This window comes from Bombina bombina, chromosome 7 (assembly GCF_027579735.1).
Source record: "Bombina bombina isolate aBomBom1 chromosome 7, aBomBom1.pri, whole genome shotgun sequence".
NCBI lineage: Eukaryota > Metazoa > Chordata > Amphibia > Anura > Bombinatoridae > Bombina > Bombina bombina.
Genome location: NC_069505.1, coordinates 25,464,114 through 25,482,405, shown reverse-complemented (window position 1 = coordinate 25,482,405; position 18,292 = coordinate 25,464,114).

Sequence of the window (18,292 nt, the reverse complement as noted above, 5' to 3'; positions counted from 1 at the left end):
TGTCGGAACCTTCAGTCTCTATTATTTCCTTCAGTAGCTATATGCATGGAAGTTTTAGGTCTCATGGCTGCAGCATTGGATTCAATTCCCTTTGCTCATTTTCATATGAAACCTTTCCAGTTTTTTATGCTGAATTAATGGTGCAGGGATTCTAGGATATAATTTTTAATATCTTTGAATTCCAATGTTCAACTATCTTTGACTTGGTGGTTAGATCACCATCATATAGTTCTACGGGTCTCTTCGATTCATCCAACCTGGACCTTGATCACTACAGATGCGAGTCTTTTAGGTTGGGAGGCTGTCTGGGGATCTCTGTCAGCACAAGGGGTTTGGAAATCTCAGGAGGCGAGATTACCATTCAATATTTGGAACTCTGTGCATTCTCAGAGTTCGTCAGTTTTGGCTTCTTTTTGAAGAGAGAGACGTTATTGTTTTTCAGACAGACAATGTCACAACTGTGGCGTATGTCAATCATCAGGATGGGACTCTCAGTCCTTAGGCTGTGAAAGAAGTATCTTGGATACTTGCTTGGGCTAAATCCAGCTCCTGTCTAATTTCTGCGGTCTATATCCCAGGTTTAGACAATTGGGAAGCGGATTATCTCTGTCAATCAAGCTTTACATCTGGGAGAATGGTCTCTTTACCCAGATGTGTTTTTTCAAATTGTTCTGATGTGAGGGTTTCCAGTAATAGTTCTGATGGCATCGCATCTAAACAAGAAGACTTCCCAGGTACCTATTCAGGTCCGGGGATCCTCAGGTGGAAACAGTGTATGCATTGACACTTCCTTGGAGTTATCAATCTGCCTATATTTTTGCTCCTTCTGGTTCTTCTTTTTAAGAGTGATTTTTCAAAATCATCATGGAGCAATTGTTTGTGCTGCTGGTGGCTCCAGCATGGCCGCTCAGGTTTTGGTATATGGTTCTTGTTCGGATGTCCAGTTGCCAACCTTGGTCACTTCCATTTAGGCCAGACCTTATATCTTAAGATTCGTTTTTTCCGTCAGGAAATCAAATTATTAAATTTGATGGTATGGAAATTAAAATGCTTAGTGCTTAGTCATAGAGGTTTCTCTGACTCAGTGATTAATACTATGTTGCAGGTTCGTAAATCTGTGTCTAGAAAGATTTATTATCGAGTTTGGAAGACTTACATCTTATGATGCTCTTCTCATAATTTCTCTTGGCATTCTTTTAGAATTCCTAGGATTTTATAGTTTCTTCTTAAGGTTTTGTCTGCAAGTTCCTTAAAAGGACAAATCTCTGCTCTTTCTGTGCTGTTTCACAGAAAAATATTGCTAATCTTTCTGATATTCATTGTTTTGTTCAGGCTTTGGTTCGTATCAAGCCTGTCATTAAGCCAATTTCTCCTCCTTGGAGTCTTAATTTGGTTCTGAGGGCTTAACAGGCTCTTCCGTTTGAGCATATGCATTCTTTGGACATTGAATTACTTTCATGGAAAGTATTATTCTTTTTGGCCTTCTCTTCTGCTAGAAGAGTTTTTGAATTATCTGCTCTTTCTTGTGAGTCTCCTTTTCTGATTTTTCATCAGGATAAGGTGGTTTTGCTCTTTATTTAAATTTTTACCTCAAGTTGTGAATTCTAACAACATTAATAGAGGAATTATTGTTCCTACCTTGTGTCCTAAATCCTAAGAATTCTTTGGAAAGATCCTTACATTCTTTGGATGTGGTCAGAGTTTTGAAATATTATGTTGAAGCTACGAAGATTTCAGAAAGACTTCTAGTCTATTTGTTATCTTTTCTGGTTTTAGGAAAGGTCAGAAGGCTTCTGCCATTTCTTTGGTGTCTTGGTTAAAGCTTCTGATTCATCATGCTTATGTGGAGTCGGGTAAATCCCCGCCTCAAAGGATTATGGCTCATTCTACTAGGTCAGTTTCTACTTCCTGGGCTTTTAAGAATGAAGCTTCTGTTGATCAGATTTGCAAAGCAGCAACTTGGTCTTCTTTGCATACTTTTACTAAATTCTACCATTTAGATGTTTTTTCTTCTTCAGAAGCAGTTTTTGGTAGAAAAGTACTTCATGCAGCTGTTTCAGTCTGATTCTTCTGCTTATAATTTGTTTTTTTCATTATAAAGATTAAAACTTTTGATTTGGGTTGTGGATTGTTTTTTCAGCGGAATTGACTGTCTTTATTTTATCCCTCCCTCTCTAGTGACTCTTGCGTGGAGTTCCACATCTTGGGTATTTGCTATCCCATACGTCACTAGCTCATGGACTCTTGCCAATTACATGAAAGAAAACATAATTTCTGTAAGAACTCCATGAGACCCACCCTTTTTTGTGGTGGTTATGATTTTTTTGTATAAAGCACAATTATTCCAATTCCTTGTTGATGCTTTCGCTCCTTTCTTATCACCCCACTTCTTGGCTATTCGTCAAACTGAATTGTGGGTGTGGTGAGGGGTGTATTTATAGGCATTTTGAGGTTTGGGAAACTTTGCCCCTCCTGGTAGGAATGTATATCCCATACGTCACTAGCTCATGGACTCTTGCCAATATGAAAGAAATGAATTTATCAGGTAAGTTCTTACATAAATTATGTTTTTTTTGCAATTGTTCAAAAAGATTCATTGAACTATAGGATGTATATGAATGTGTCATAGAGGCAGTACATTCAGGTTGCAGCTATCAGGTGGGATAGGAGTGATGCACAATTCTGATAATTCAATATCAGTGATTCACAAATCATGTGCTTTAGAATATCCACAGTGCTTTATGAGAACTGAGCTCCAGGCACCCGGTACCTGTACCGAGGAGCCTTGAGCTCAATCTCGTAGGGGCATGCAACATTGAGGGAATCTGCCTCTTTTTTTGGCCCCGCCCTTTGGTGACCCCACCCTTTTGTGGCTCCGTACCTCACCCATTGCCAGTATTTTCTTAAAGAAAAGGTGGCAACCCTAACAAAGGTACATTAAAATGTGAGAACTGTAGCATGATTAACAGTGACAGGGAGAAGGCTGAGGTACTAAACCCGTTCTTTTTTTCAGTATACACAAGAGAGGAACTAATGGGAGATACTTTGAAAAAAAAACTAGAACATCCAAGCCCATACCATTAACTGGATTATCTCTAGAGGATATCAGGAAAACCTAGGAGGGCTCATACGCTAATTTTAAGATCTTGAAGGCAGCCTCTAATCTCAATGCTTTTGACAGTTTTTCACAGCTACACAGTGCTAGTTCATCTGTGCCATATAGATAACATTGGGCTCACGCCCGTGGAGTTATTTGTGAGTCAGCACTGATTGGCTAAAATGCAAGTCTGACAAAAAAACTGAATTAAGGGGGCAGTTTGCAGAGGCTTAGATACAAAGTAATTACAGATTTAAAAGGTATATTTCTATAACAGTGTTGGCTATGCAAAACTAGGGAAAGGCTAATAAAGGGATTATCTATTGTTTTAAACAATACAATTCTGGGTAGACTGTCCCTTTAAGCTCATCTGGAGATTTTTTGTAAGTAAATTAAGATTTGTATAGGTTGAACTTGATGTATTTTTTCCAACCTCATCTACTATGTTACACACAAATACATATATATATATATATATACAGGTAGCCCTCAGTTTACGCTGGGGTTAGGTTCCAGAAGGAATGGTTGTAAATTGAAACCGTTGTAAATTGAAACCCAGTTTATAATGTAAGTCAATGGGAAGTGAGGGAGATAGGTTCCAGGCCCCTCTCAAAATTGGCATAAGTAACACCTAATACATTATTTTTAAAGCTTTAAAATGAAGACTTTAAATGCTAAACAGCATTATAAACCTAATAAAATAATCACACAACACAGACTTCACTTGCATTTTTCTGCAAACAGTTCTTTCTATGCATTCAAATCTGGACTGATTTATAGACAGGAATATCTGGTTCCTTTGAAATCTGCTCGATAGCTCAGGTCTGGTTAAAATGATTAATTTCAGCTTGCTTGGCATTGCTGCAACACAAGCGGACAGCTCCCCCTACTGGCTATTTTAATAAATGCACTGCTTCTCAATGCTTTTCAATAGCAGTCACATGACTGGGGGAAAAAAGGTTGTTATTCTGAAACGGTGTAAATTGAACCGTTGTAAAACGAGGGCCATATATATATATATAATTGTGTAGAGAAGGAGGGCACTCACAGGATTTGAAATCCAATAATTTATTATGAACATAGTGCATGAAAAGTCATAGTCAACGTTTCGGCTCTGTCATCGAGCCTTCTTCAAGACTGATTTTAAATCTAAAAAGACAAAAAAAAACATAATTGTATAATATAAAATAAGTGACATCAAACAGCAAGTGCACCCACCACCACACTTAAAGAACAAAGAAATGAAAATTTTAAAATTTAAAATTTAAATTAGACACATAAACTAGCGTTCAGGCCCAGGTCAGAATAGCAATAGGAAACTAGCCCAAAGGGAAATACACTAGTGCACGGATGCCTCCCATAAGCTGCATTACGTATACTTATGACACATATCAGAGTAATTAAACAACCTTCTTAAAACCATGTGCAACAGCAACCAGGGTCCTGTATCAGAAGCTGCCAATATGCAAACACCCACTCCACCTGGGCGGTACGTGTGCAATCATGGCGAATATCATGGAGCTGCATATAAACTTATAAGGACCTCCGATGCAAATATGCGTATAATGTTCAGATCAATAACCCTACCAAGATTATCAAACTGCTCAGAGTATACTACAACAGGCATAATAAACCAAATAAAAAAAACGCCACAGCCCAAAGCTTAGCTGGTCAGCAATACAGTGTATACAAATACGTTACACAAAAACACATTAGTTAGTTTGAAACCATCAGAAATACAACCATCAAAAAATCCCATAAACATCACACTAGATCAGCCCCATGGGAGTCACTAAGCGAGCCGTATAATCTCATGTTAGATAGCATCATTTGACAGCATCTCTGGAACCGAATATATATGTTAGGAAAACTCATGAAACAAATTTATAAATACATAAATGAATAAGCGTATGGTCCGGCAGTGCAAAACAATCAAATAGAGTGACATATGAACACTCAAACGGTATTCGAACATTCTGTAAACAATAATAGTACAACACTACCAAATATATCACAGACTGGGACTGGAAACAACAAAACTGGCCCGCAGGAACAACCCGCTCTACCCAACACATAAATAGCTAATCAGGAGTCACGGCTTACCTATATCTGTACAATGACTACAGTGTGGCATATTGTAACAGAATACCCTTTCGAAAAAACTCATACCTTAATACGGCTAACCTGCTGTGTTCCCATCGGAGAGAAAAACTGATACCTGAGGTATCTCAACACCATCCTTAAATACCTTACGTGACTGGGTAATTAGGAAATACAGCTGTTAGCGTGAGTGGCGTAAAACGCAGATGCCGTCAACTGTTCAGAAATGGAGCAAAACTACGTAATATAACAATGAGACCACAACAAGTAAAATCTAGTCAGTCTGAGCAGCGCTCATATGTTGGACATGTAAAAGATCTGCATGGCACCAGCACCAAAGCACCGCTGATCATAACAAGGAACCCCTCACTACAAATTTCAATGTGTAAACTAATCAACACATAGAAGAGACAATCATTCAGAGCTATAATTGAAGGCCACATCGTGCCTGAGATTGCCAAAGGCAGAGAATAGGAACATCATACCCAAAAGGAACCACACATCAGTAAAACCTGCCATACTACTGCCTAAGTAATAAGCATAATATCAAAAGGTATTTTATATAGCTAGACCACACTGCTGAAATGCTATGGGCAAAAGGGGCAACCTAACCTTCAGGCTAGGAGCAATCAGAGGTGAACAAGTCTATATCTATGATAGCATATGGGGAACCCACGGTTATTAGATTGGCACTCTTCACAGGGACAAATCATAAAAGAACAAACCTCAGCTATGTGCACCTAGGTACCACTTTTAGTAGCTGTGAGGGACCGAGAAAACCAACTCTGGAGAGTGGACAACTAACTTCAGTTTCTCACCAAGATGAAATGTCCAAACAGAACCACTCATGAGAATCCCTAAAACTTACAATCCCTAGCTCTCAACCCTGAACCAGGGTGCATCAAATCTGAGTCAGTGAAGGAGACACAGGAGTCACGCACACCACAAGTTGACAAGTGTGACATTAAAAAAAAACAGAGAATAGTCATTATGCACATTAAGACCATTGGGAGACAAAGTGTTGAGCCGGTGAATCCACCTAGTCTCACATCTTAATAGCTCTATGTCCCTGTCACCACATCTTTTGAGTGGGGCAATCCTGTCAATTAGCATGGCTCTGAGAGTAAAAATAAGATGCTTAAATTCCAAAAAATGGCGGGCCACAGGTTGATCAGATTGGCCATCTTTTAGTGCTGCTCTTATCACACTTTTATGATTCGCCAGCTCTGAATGATTGTCTCTTCTATGTGTTGATTAGTTTACACATTGAAATTTGTAGTGAGGGGTTCCTTGTTATGATCAGCGGTGCTTTGGTGCTGGTACCATGCTTATCTTCTACATGTCCAACATATGAGTGCTGATCAGACTGACTAGATTTTACTTGTTGTGGTCTCATTGTTATATTACGTAGTTTTGCTCCATTTCTAAACAGCTGACGGCATCAGCGTTTTACGCCACTCACGCTAACAGCTGTATTTCCTAATTACCCAGTCACATAAGGTATTTAAGGGCGGGGTTGAGATACCTCAGGTATCAGTTTTTCTCTCCGACGGGAACACAGCAGGTTAGCCGTATTAAGGTATGAGTTTTTTCGAAAGGTTGTTCTGTTACGATATGTTTCACTATGCCACACTGTAGTCATTGTACAGATATAGGTAAGCTGTGACTCCTGATTAGCTATTTATGTGTTGGGTAGAGCGAGTTGTTCCTGCAGGCCAGTTTTGTTGTTTCCAGTCCGCAGTCAGTGATATATTTGGTAGTGTTGTACTATTATTGTTTACAGAATGTACGAATACCGTTTGAGTGTTCATATGTCACTCTATTTGATTGTTTTGCACTGCCGGACCGTACGCTTATTCATTTATGTATTTATAAATTTGTTTCATGAGTTTTCCTAACATATATTCGGTTCAGGAGATGCTGTCATATGATGCTATCTAACATGAGATTATACGGCTCGCTTAGTGACTCCCATGGGGCTGATCTAGTGTGATGTTTATGGGATTTTTTGATGGTTGTATTTCTGATGGTTTCAAACTAACTAATGTGTTTTTGTGTAACGTATTTGTATACACTGTATTGCTGACCAGCTAAGCTTTGGGCTGTGGCGTTTTTTTGATTTGGTTTATTATGCCTGTTGTAGTATACTCTGAGCAGTTTGATAATCTTGGTAGGGTTATTGATCTGAACATTATAGGCATATTTGCATTGGAGGTCCTTATAGAGTTTGTATGCAGCTCCATGATATTCGCCATGATTGCACACGTACCGCCCAGGTGGAGTGGGTGTTTGCACATTGGCAGCTTCTGATACAGGACCCTGGTTGCTGTTGCACATGGTTTTAAGAAGGTTGTTTAATTACTCTGATATGTGTCATAAGTATATGTTATGCAGCTTATGGGAGGCATCCGTGCACTAGTGTATTTCACTTTGGGCTAGTTTGCTATTGCTATTCTGACCTGGGCCTGAACGCTAGTTTATGTGTCTAATTTTAATTTAAATTTTTCATATTTTCATGTCTTTGTTCTTTAAGGCCTAGATTTGGAGTTCGGCGGTAAAAGGGCTGTTAACGCTCCGCGGGCTTTTTTCTGGCCGCACCATAAATTTAACTCTGGTATCGAGAGTTAAAACAAATGCTGCGTTAGGCTCCAAAAAAGGAGCGTAGAGCATTTTTACCGCAAATGCAACTCTCGATACCAGAGTTGCTTACGGACGCGGCCGGCCTCAAAAACGTGCTCGTGCACGATTCTCCCATAGGAAACAATGGGACTGTTTGAGCTGAAAAAAAACCTAACACCTGCAAAAAAGCAGCGTTCAGCTCCTAGCGCAGCCCCATTGTTTCCTATGGGGAAACACTTCCTACGTCTGCACCTAACACCCTAACATGTACCCCGAGTCTAAACACCCCTAACCCTACACTTATTAACCCCTAATCTGCCGCCCCCGCTATCGCTGACCCCTGCATTACACTTTTAACCCCTAATCTGCCGCTCCGTAAAACGCCGCCACCTACGTTATCCCTATGTACCCCTAATCTGCTGCCCTAACATCGCCGACCCCTATGTTATATTTATTAACCCCTAATCTGCCCCCCACAACGTCGCCGACACCTACCTACACTTATTAACCCCTAATCTGCCGAGCGGACCTGAGCGCTACTATAATAAAGTTATTAACCCCTAATCCGCCTCACTAACCCTATCATAAATAGTATTAACCCCTAATCTGCCCTCCCTAACATCGCCGACACCTACCTTCAATTATTAACCCCTAAACTTCCGATCGGAGCTCACCGCTATTCTAATAAATGGATTAACCCCTAAAGCTAAGTCTAACCCTAACACTAACACCCCCCTAACTTAAATATAATTTTTATCTAACGAAATAAATTAACTCTTATTAAATAAATTATTCCTATTTAAAGCTAAATACTTACCTGTAAAATAAACCCTAATATAGCTACAATATAAATTATAATTATATTATAGCTATTTTAGGATTAATATTTATTTTACAGGCAACTTTGTAATTATTTTAACCAGGTACAATAGCTATTAAATAGTTAAGAACTATTTAATAGTTACCTATTTAAAATAATAACAAATTTACCTGTAAAATAAATCCTAACCTAAGATATAATTAAACCTAACACTACCCTATCAATAAAATAATTAAATAAACTACCTACAATTACCTACAATTAACCTAACACTACACTATCAATAAATTAATTAAACACAATTGCTACAAATAAATACAATTAAATAAACTAGCTAAAGTACAAAAAATAAAAAAGAACTAAGTTACAGAAAATAAAAAAATATTTACAAACATAAGAAAAATATTACAACAATTTTAAACTAATTACACCTACTCTAAGCCCCCTAATAAAATAACAAAGCCCCCCAAAATAAAAAATTCCCTACCCTATTCTAAATTAAAAAAGTTACAAGCTCTTTTACCTTACCAGCCCTGAACAGGGCCCTTTGCGGGGCATGCCCCAAGAATTTCAGCTCTTTTGCCTGTAAAAAAAAACATACAATACCCCCCCCCCCCAACATTACAACCCACCACCCACATACCCCTAATCTAACCCAAACCCCCCTTAAATAAACCTAACACTAATCCCCTGAAGATCTTCCTACCTTGTCTTCACCATCCAGGTATCACCGATCCGTCCTGGCTCCAAGATCTTCATCCAACCCAAGCGGGGGTTGGCGATCCATAATCCGGTGCTCCAAAGTCTTCCTCCTATCCGGCAAGAAGAGGACATCCGGACCGGCAAACATCTTCTCCAAGCGGCATCTTCGATCTTCTTCCATCCGGTGCGGAGCGGGTCCATCTTGAAGCAGGCGACGCGGATCCATCCTCTTCTTCCGATGTCTCCCGACTAATGACGGTTCCTTTAAGGGACGTCATCCAAGATGGCGTCCCTCGAATTCCGATTGGCTGATAGGATTCTATCAGCCAATCGGAATTAAGGTAGGAATTTTCTGATTGGCTGATGGAATCAGCCAATCAGAATCAAGTTCAATCCGATTGGCTGATCCAATCAGCCAATCAGATTGAGCTCGCATTCTATTGGCTGTTCCGATCAGCCAATAGAATGCGAGCTCAATCTGATTGGCTGATTCCGATCAGCCAATAGAATGCGAGCTCAATCTGATTGGCTGATTGGATCAGCCAATCGGATTGAACTTGATTCTGATTGGCTGATTCCATCAGCCAATCAGAAAATTCCTACCTTAATTCCGATTGGCTGATAGAATCCTATCAGCCAATCGGAATTCGAGGGACGCCATCTTGGATGACGTCCCTTAAAGGAACCGTCATTAGTCGGGAGACATCGGAAGAAGAGGATGGATCCGCGTCGCCTGCTTCAAGATGGACCCGCTCCGCACCGGATGGAAGAAGATCGAAGATGCCGCTTGGAGAAGATGTTTGCCGGTCCGGATGTCCTCTTCTTGCCGGATAGGAGGAAGACTTTGGAGCACCGGATTATGGATCGCCAACCCCCGCTTGGGTTGGATGAAGATCTTGGAGCCAGGACGGATCGGTGATACCTGGATGGTGAAGACAAGGTAGGAAGATCTTCAGGGGATTAGTGTTAGGTTTATTTAAGGGGGGTTTGGGTTAGATTAGGGGTATGTGGGTGGTGGGTTGTAATGTTGGGGGGGGGGGGGGTATTGTATGTTTTTTTTTACAGGCAAAAGAGCTGAAATTCTTGGGGCATGCCCCGCAAAGGGCCCTGTTCAGGGCTGGTAAGGTAAAAGAGCTTGTAACTTTTTTAATTTAGAATAGGGTAGGGAATTTTTTATTTTGGGGGGCTTTGTTATTTTATTAGGGGGCTTAGAGTAGGTGTAATTAGTTTAAAATTGTTGTAATATTTTTCTTATGTTTGTAAATATTTTTTTATTTTCTGTAACTTAGTTCTTTTTTATTTTTTGTACTTTAGCTAGTTTATTTAATTGTATTTATTTGTAGCAATTGTGTTTAATTAATTTATTGATAGTGTAGTGTTAGGTTAATTGTAGGTAATTGTAGGTAGTTTATTTAATTATTTTATTGATAGGGTAGTGTTAGGTTTAATTATATCTTAGGTTAGGATTTATTTTACAGGTAAATTTGTTATTATTTTAAATAGGTAACTATTAAATAGTTCTTAACTATTTAATAGCTATTGTACCTGGTTAAAATAATTACAAAGTTGCCTGTAAAATAAATATTAATCCTAAAATAGCTATAATATAATTATAATTTATATTGTAGCTATATTAGGGTTTATTTTACAGGTAAGTATTTAGCTTTAAATAGGAATAATTTATTTAATAAGAGTTAATTTATTTCGTTAGATAAAAATTATATTTAAGTTAGGGGGGTGTTGGTGTTAGGGTTAGACTTAGCTTTAGGGGTTAATCCATTTATTAGAATAGCGGTGAGCTCCGATCGGAAGTTTAGGGGTTAATAATTGAAGGTAGGTGTCGGCGATGTTAGGGAGGGCAGATTAGGGGTTAATACTATTTATTATAGGGTTAGTGAGGCGGATTAGGGGTTAATAACTTTATTATAGTAGCGCTCAGGTCCGCTCGGCAGATTAGGGGTTAATAAGTGTAGGCAGGTGGAGGCGACGTTGAGGGGGGCAGATTAGGGGTTAATAAATATAATATAGGGGTCGGCGATGTTAGGGGCAGCAGATTAGGGGTACATAGAGATAACGTAGGTGGTGGCGATTTGCGGTCGGAAGATTAGGGGTTAATTATTGTAAGTAGCTGGCGGCGACGTTGTGGGGGGCAGGTTAGGGGTTAATAAATATAATACAGGGGTCGGCGGGGTTAGGGGCAGCAGATTAGGGGTACATAAATATAACGTAGGTGGCGGTCGGCAGATTAGGGGTTAAAAATTTAAATCGAGTGGCGGCGATGTGGGGGGACCTCGGTTTAGGGGTACATAGGTAGTTTATGGGTGTTAGTGTACTTTAGGGTACAGTAGTTAAGAGCTTTATAAACCGGCGTTAGCCAGAAAGCTCTTAACTCCTGCTATTTTCAGGCGGCTGGAGTTTTGTCGTTAGAGCTCTAACGCTCACTTCAGAAACGACTCTAAATACCGGCGTTAGAAAGATCCCATTGAAAAGATAGGCTACGCAAATGGCATAGGGGGATCTGCGGTATGGAAAAGTCGCGGCTGTAAAGTGAGCGTTAGACCCTTTAATCACTGACTCCAAATACCAGCGGGCGGCCAAAACCAGCGTTAGGAGCCTCTAACGCTGGTTTTGACGGCTACCGCCGAACTCCAAATCTAGGCCTAAGTGTGGTGGTGGTGGGTGCACTTGCTGTTTGATGTCACTTATTTTATATTATACAATTATGTTTTTTTTTGTCTTTTTAGATTTAAAATCAGTCTCATAGAAGGCTCGATGACAGAGCCGAAACGTTGACTATGACTTTTCATGCACTATGTTCATAATAAATTATTGGATTCTCAAATCCTGTGAGTGCCCTCCTTCTCTACGCAATTGTATGTTTGTTCATTGAGGACTGCACAGAGTGCTTTATATATATATATATATATATATATATATATATATATATATATATATACATACACGCACATACACACACTTGCACAGATACACACACTCAAATACATACACACACACACTTGCACAGATACACACATTCACATACACACTCACGCACTTACATACACACTCACATTCATACATACACACACACTTACATACATACACACTCACATACAAACACACTCACATACATACACACTCACGCACTTACATACATACACACTGAAATACATACACACTCACATACATACACACACACACACACACACACACACATACATACACACTAAAATCCATACACACTCACATACAAACACACTCACATACATACACACTCACACACTTACATACATACACACTAAAATACATACACACTCACATACAAACACACTCACATACATACATACACACGCACTTACATACATACAGACTAAAATACATACACACTCACATACAAACACACTCACATACAAACACACACACACTTACATACATACACACTCACATGCAAACACACTCACATACATACATACACACGCACTTACATACATACAGACTAAAATACATACACACTCACATACAAACACACTCACATACAAACACACTCACATACATACACACACACACACACTTACATACATACACACTCACATGCAAACACACTCACATACATACACACTCACACACTTACATACATACACACTCACATACAAACACACTCACATACATACACACTCACACACTTACATACATACACACTCACATACAAACACACTCACATACAAACACACACACACTTACATACATACACACTCACATGCAAACACACATACATACATACACACGCACTTACATACATACAGACTAAAATACATACACACTCACATACAAACACACTCACATACAAACACACTCACATACATACACACACACACACACTTACATACATACACACTCACATGCAAACACACTCACATACATACACACTCACACACTTACATACATACACACTCACATACAAACACACTCACATACATACACACTCACACACTAACATACATACACACTCACATACAAACACACTCACATACATACACACTCACACACTTACATACACACTCACATACAAACACACTCACATACATACACACTCACACACTTACATACATACACACTCACATACAAACACACTCACATACAAACACACACACACTTACATACATACACACTCACATGCAAACACACTCACATACATACATACACACGCACTTACATACATACAGACTAAAATACATACACACTCACATACAAACACACTCACATACAAACACACTCACATACATACACACACACACACACTTACATACATACACACTCACATGCAAACACACTCACATACATACACACTCACATACATACACACTCACACACTTACATACATACACACTCACATACAAACACACTCACATACATACACACTCACACACTTACATACATACACACTCACATACAAACACACTCACATACATACATACACACACACTTACATACATACAGACTAAAATACATACACACTCACATACAAACACACTCACATACATACACACACTTACATACATACACACTCACATACAAACACACTCACATACATACACACACTTACATACATACACACTCACATACAAACACACTCACATACATACATACACACACACTTACATACATACAGACTAAAATACATACACACTCACATACAAACACACTCACATACATACACACACACACTTACATACATACACACTCACATACAAACACACTCACATACATACATACACACACACTTACATACATACAGACTAAAATACATACACACTCACATACAAACACACTCACATACATACACACACACACTTACATACATACACACTCACATACAAACACACTCACATACATACATACACACACACTTACATACATACAGACTAAAATACATACACACTCACATACAAACACACTCACATACATACACATGCACTATACACACAATAGCAAGGGCACTATAAAGGCAAGCTCCTCAATTGTCTTTATTACTTAGGATACCTTGTATGTCAGTATCAATATGTTTTCTATTTAAGTGGTGCTAGCATTTAGTGCAAAACCTGTCTGAACAGTTGGGATTAAGTTTCCTAGAAAGAAATGCTCATATAGCACTCTTTGCCCAGACCGATTGTAGAGGCAAGGTAAATATAGCTTTTATTAAACTTATTTTAAAAGATGGGTCAAAACAAACATTTAAAATCACTCTATCATATATAGCTGAGCTGAATAAATTGTGAGATCTGTTAATTATTGATCTGGCCTTTATAGCATAAACTTGTTAACAGATCTCACTGGTTGATATTCATCAGTTGGGATTGTATGGGGTGGTGAATACCAGATGGATTGTGCGTATGAATGGTATTTCTCTCCTATAGTTTGGTAAAATTGTATCAGATCCTCAAATTGTGCAATTGGGATAAAAATACATTTATTCTGAGTGGTTATCTTAAATATAAAGGGAAATAAATAAATTCAATATTGAGAAGTGAAAGTGATCATCTGACTACATCACCTATACTAAATGATATACTGTTAGTTTTTTTAACTATGACCATATAAATTGAATACCACAGTATTGCTTCAGTTTTCTTTCCATCTATGCCACATATAAATAAGTTGCCTGGCTAAATGCTTGTATAGTAATATATAGTATGGCAGGTGAAGAGAGGAGTTTGTACATGGAGTACACCGATGTCTCTGGCCGCTGTGTGCAATTCCATTTAACTGCAAGTGTGACTTTATTTATTAATATATAGTTTATGCCTGAATAGGCTGCTTTTATACTGTAAAATGGCACTTATTATAGGTCTTCAATTTATGCTGACTTATCGGTGTCAGTGTGAATACATTTGTTCTGAGCATTTAGATGGATATATTAGTAATACAGTGTACTTAGATCATATGTTACTAAGTTGCAACACAATGACTAATATATATTACACTGAGTATAATAAAATTGCGGTTGTTTTACTTTCTCTTCTAAGTATAAATACATTGTATATTATGCATGCATTGCTTTAAATATAACAGTAATGTAAGTATTATACTATCACTTTGGTGTAAATACTTTCTGTATCTTGGTGTTTAATGTGTAACAGTAACGTAAGTATTATACCATCACTTTGGTGTAAATACTTTGCGTATCTTGGTGTTTAATGTGTAACAGTAATCTAAGTATTATACCATCACTTTGGTGTAAATACTTTCTGTATCTTGGTGTTTAATGTGTAACAGTAATGTAAGTATTATACCATCACTTTGGTGTAAATACTTTCTGTATCTTGGTGTTTAATGTGTAACAGTAATGTAAGTATTATACTATCACTTTGGTGTAAATACTTTGCGTATCTTGGTGTTTAATGTGTAACAGTAATGTAAGTATTATACCATCACTTTGGTGTAAATACTTTCTGTATCTTGGTGTTTAATGTGTAACAGTAATGTAAGTATTATACTATCACTTTGGTGTAAATACTTTCTGTATCTTGGTGTTTAATGTGTAACAGTAACGTAAGTATTATACTATCACTTTGGTGTAAATACTTTGCGTATCTTGGTGTTTAATGTGTAACAGTAATCTAAGTATTATACCATCACTTTGGTGTAAATACTTTCTGTATCTTGGTGTTTAATGTGTAACAGTAACGTAAGTATTATACTATCACTTTGGTGTAAATACTTTGCGTATCTTGGTGTTTAATGTGTAACAGTAATCTAAGTATTATACCATCACTTTGGTGTAAATACTTTCTGTATCTTGGTGTTTAATGTGTAACAGTAATGTAAGTATTATACTATCACTTTGGTGTAAATACTTTGCGTATCTTGGTGTTTAATGTGTAACAGTAATCTAAGTATTATACCATCACTTTGGTGTAAATACTTTGCGTATCTTGGTGTTTAATGTGTAACAGTAATATAAGTATTATACCATCACTTTGGTGTAAATACTTTCTGTGTCTTGATATTTATTTTTTAGTGTATGGTATATACTTTAAAAGGCTGTTGTTACTTTTGATTTGAATGGTTCTTGTTTTGTGCAATCACTCTTTTGTGCTTGACATAAAGTGTTTATATCGGTGTTAATATAGTGTGCACTTTATTTTTACGTTAACATTGCCATCATCAAACTTTTTCCCTTTATTTTATATTATGTAAGTATCAGCAGATAGTAAATACTACATCCAAATAGCACTTGTTACTGTCATTGTAAAAATATTTCATTTGTGTAAATTTGCGCGCTATGTTTCCCAATACACCGGCTAGGTATTTGTTGACTATGAGTACTTTGGCCACAAATAAAAAATGTATTTGGTATGATTCGACTTGATGTGAACAATTATGAAATGCTGGGATGTAACAGGTGACTAATATTCCGTTATATCTGGTGGAATACAAAAAGATGATTATATGAAGTTACAGGAACTGGTCATACTAAGTGACGTTTTAAATGTTATGCTTCAAGCCACTTTTTAGTAAATGTTACATACAGCAAATTTCTAGTGAATTTAATCACTGCTGAAGCGTATATACACTGTTGTGATTACTATAAAGTGTGCAAACGTATATAGGTTTTTTAATGCTAGTTGTGTGCTTTAAATCTCTTTGTGGAGAGCTTTACAAGCAGACGGTCTCTAATACATTTGATCGCTGCTGGAGTGTACATACACCATTATATAGCATTTGCTTGCATATTAATCTTTCACACTGTGTCAGTCTGTTTGCATTCATACATTACTTGCTGATCTCATGCACACTGTTGAAGGTTTACTGCTGTGCCAATACAAATATGACTACTACGTAAGAAGTTCTCAATATCATTATCCCTATGCACTCTCTGTTTGTTTGGCAATCATCGCCTGCTGATCTAAGGTAGATACAATGTTGCCGCTCCACTGAGTCAATGGCACCGCCCCCAATCCTAAAGACTGGTTATCTATTCATATTGAGGTTTTTTGCTATTAATCCTTACAGCTATGATAGATTTAAACTAAAACAACAATTAATGGGACCCCATCGTCCCACACAACCCCCCTGACGCGTTTTGCAGCGCTAGTGATTGGTTGTACCATACTTTAAATAGAGGCTTATGTGACTTACCATAAGTATAGTCTTGAGAAAGGCCTAAGGAAAGGCCGAAAAGCGTTGGCTATTTATGGTAAGCCTCATTTCATTCATATTTGTGTTATAAGCAATTTTGCACTATTTTGTGTTTTTTATTCCACAGGTCTAAACTGGGAATATTTTGTCTATTTTTGATTTACTAGAAACTTTGGATTATTGCTACTATCTGTAGGATCACTTATTCTATTAAAATTAAGGAGCACCATACAGTATATTTCACATTTTTCAAACTCACATTTTTCTGTTTTTTTATATTTTTCTATTTTATGATTTTTTGATATTTTTGAGTTTTTTGAGAACATAAGGAATTTTTTCACTTACCAACGAAATTGTATTTTTTTGGAGTTTTTTTTTTTTCTTTGATTTTTGGATTTGGTCTCTACACAGGGTTTTGGATCACTACCTTTGACACACCACTGCACTATTAAGCAGAACTTCTACTCTATTTGTGAGGATTCACACACTTAATTCTACAAACACCTTGGACTGAGACTTATTGGTTTGAGAGATAACATAACAGAGTTTTTTTGCATAAGATAGAATAAGCTGTATTTAGCCAATACCTTTATCTGTGTTTTTACATCTGTTTTTATATCTTTTTTTTCCTTTGTATTTTTAATATATCACATGGATCCATGAATGATTATATGTATAGTGACTAATAGCATTTAGCACTGAGACTGGTCAATTGTTATTGTTTTAATTGTATTGTACAATAAATTGTATTGTACAATAAATGTTTTAATATATTTATATCGTAGTCCCAACACACTTATATATTTCATTTGAAA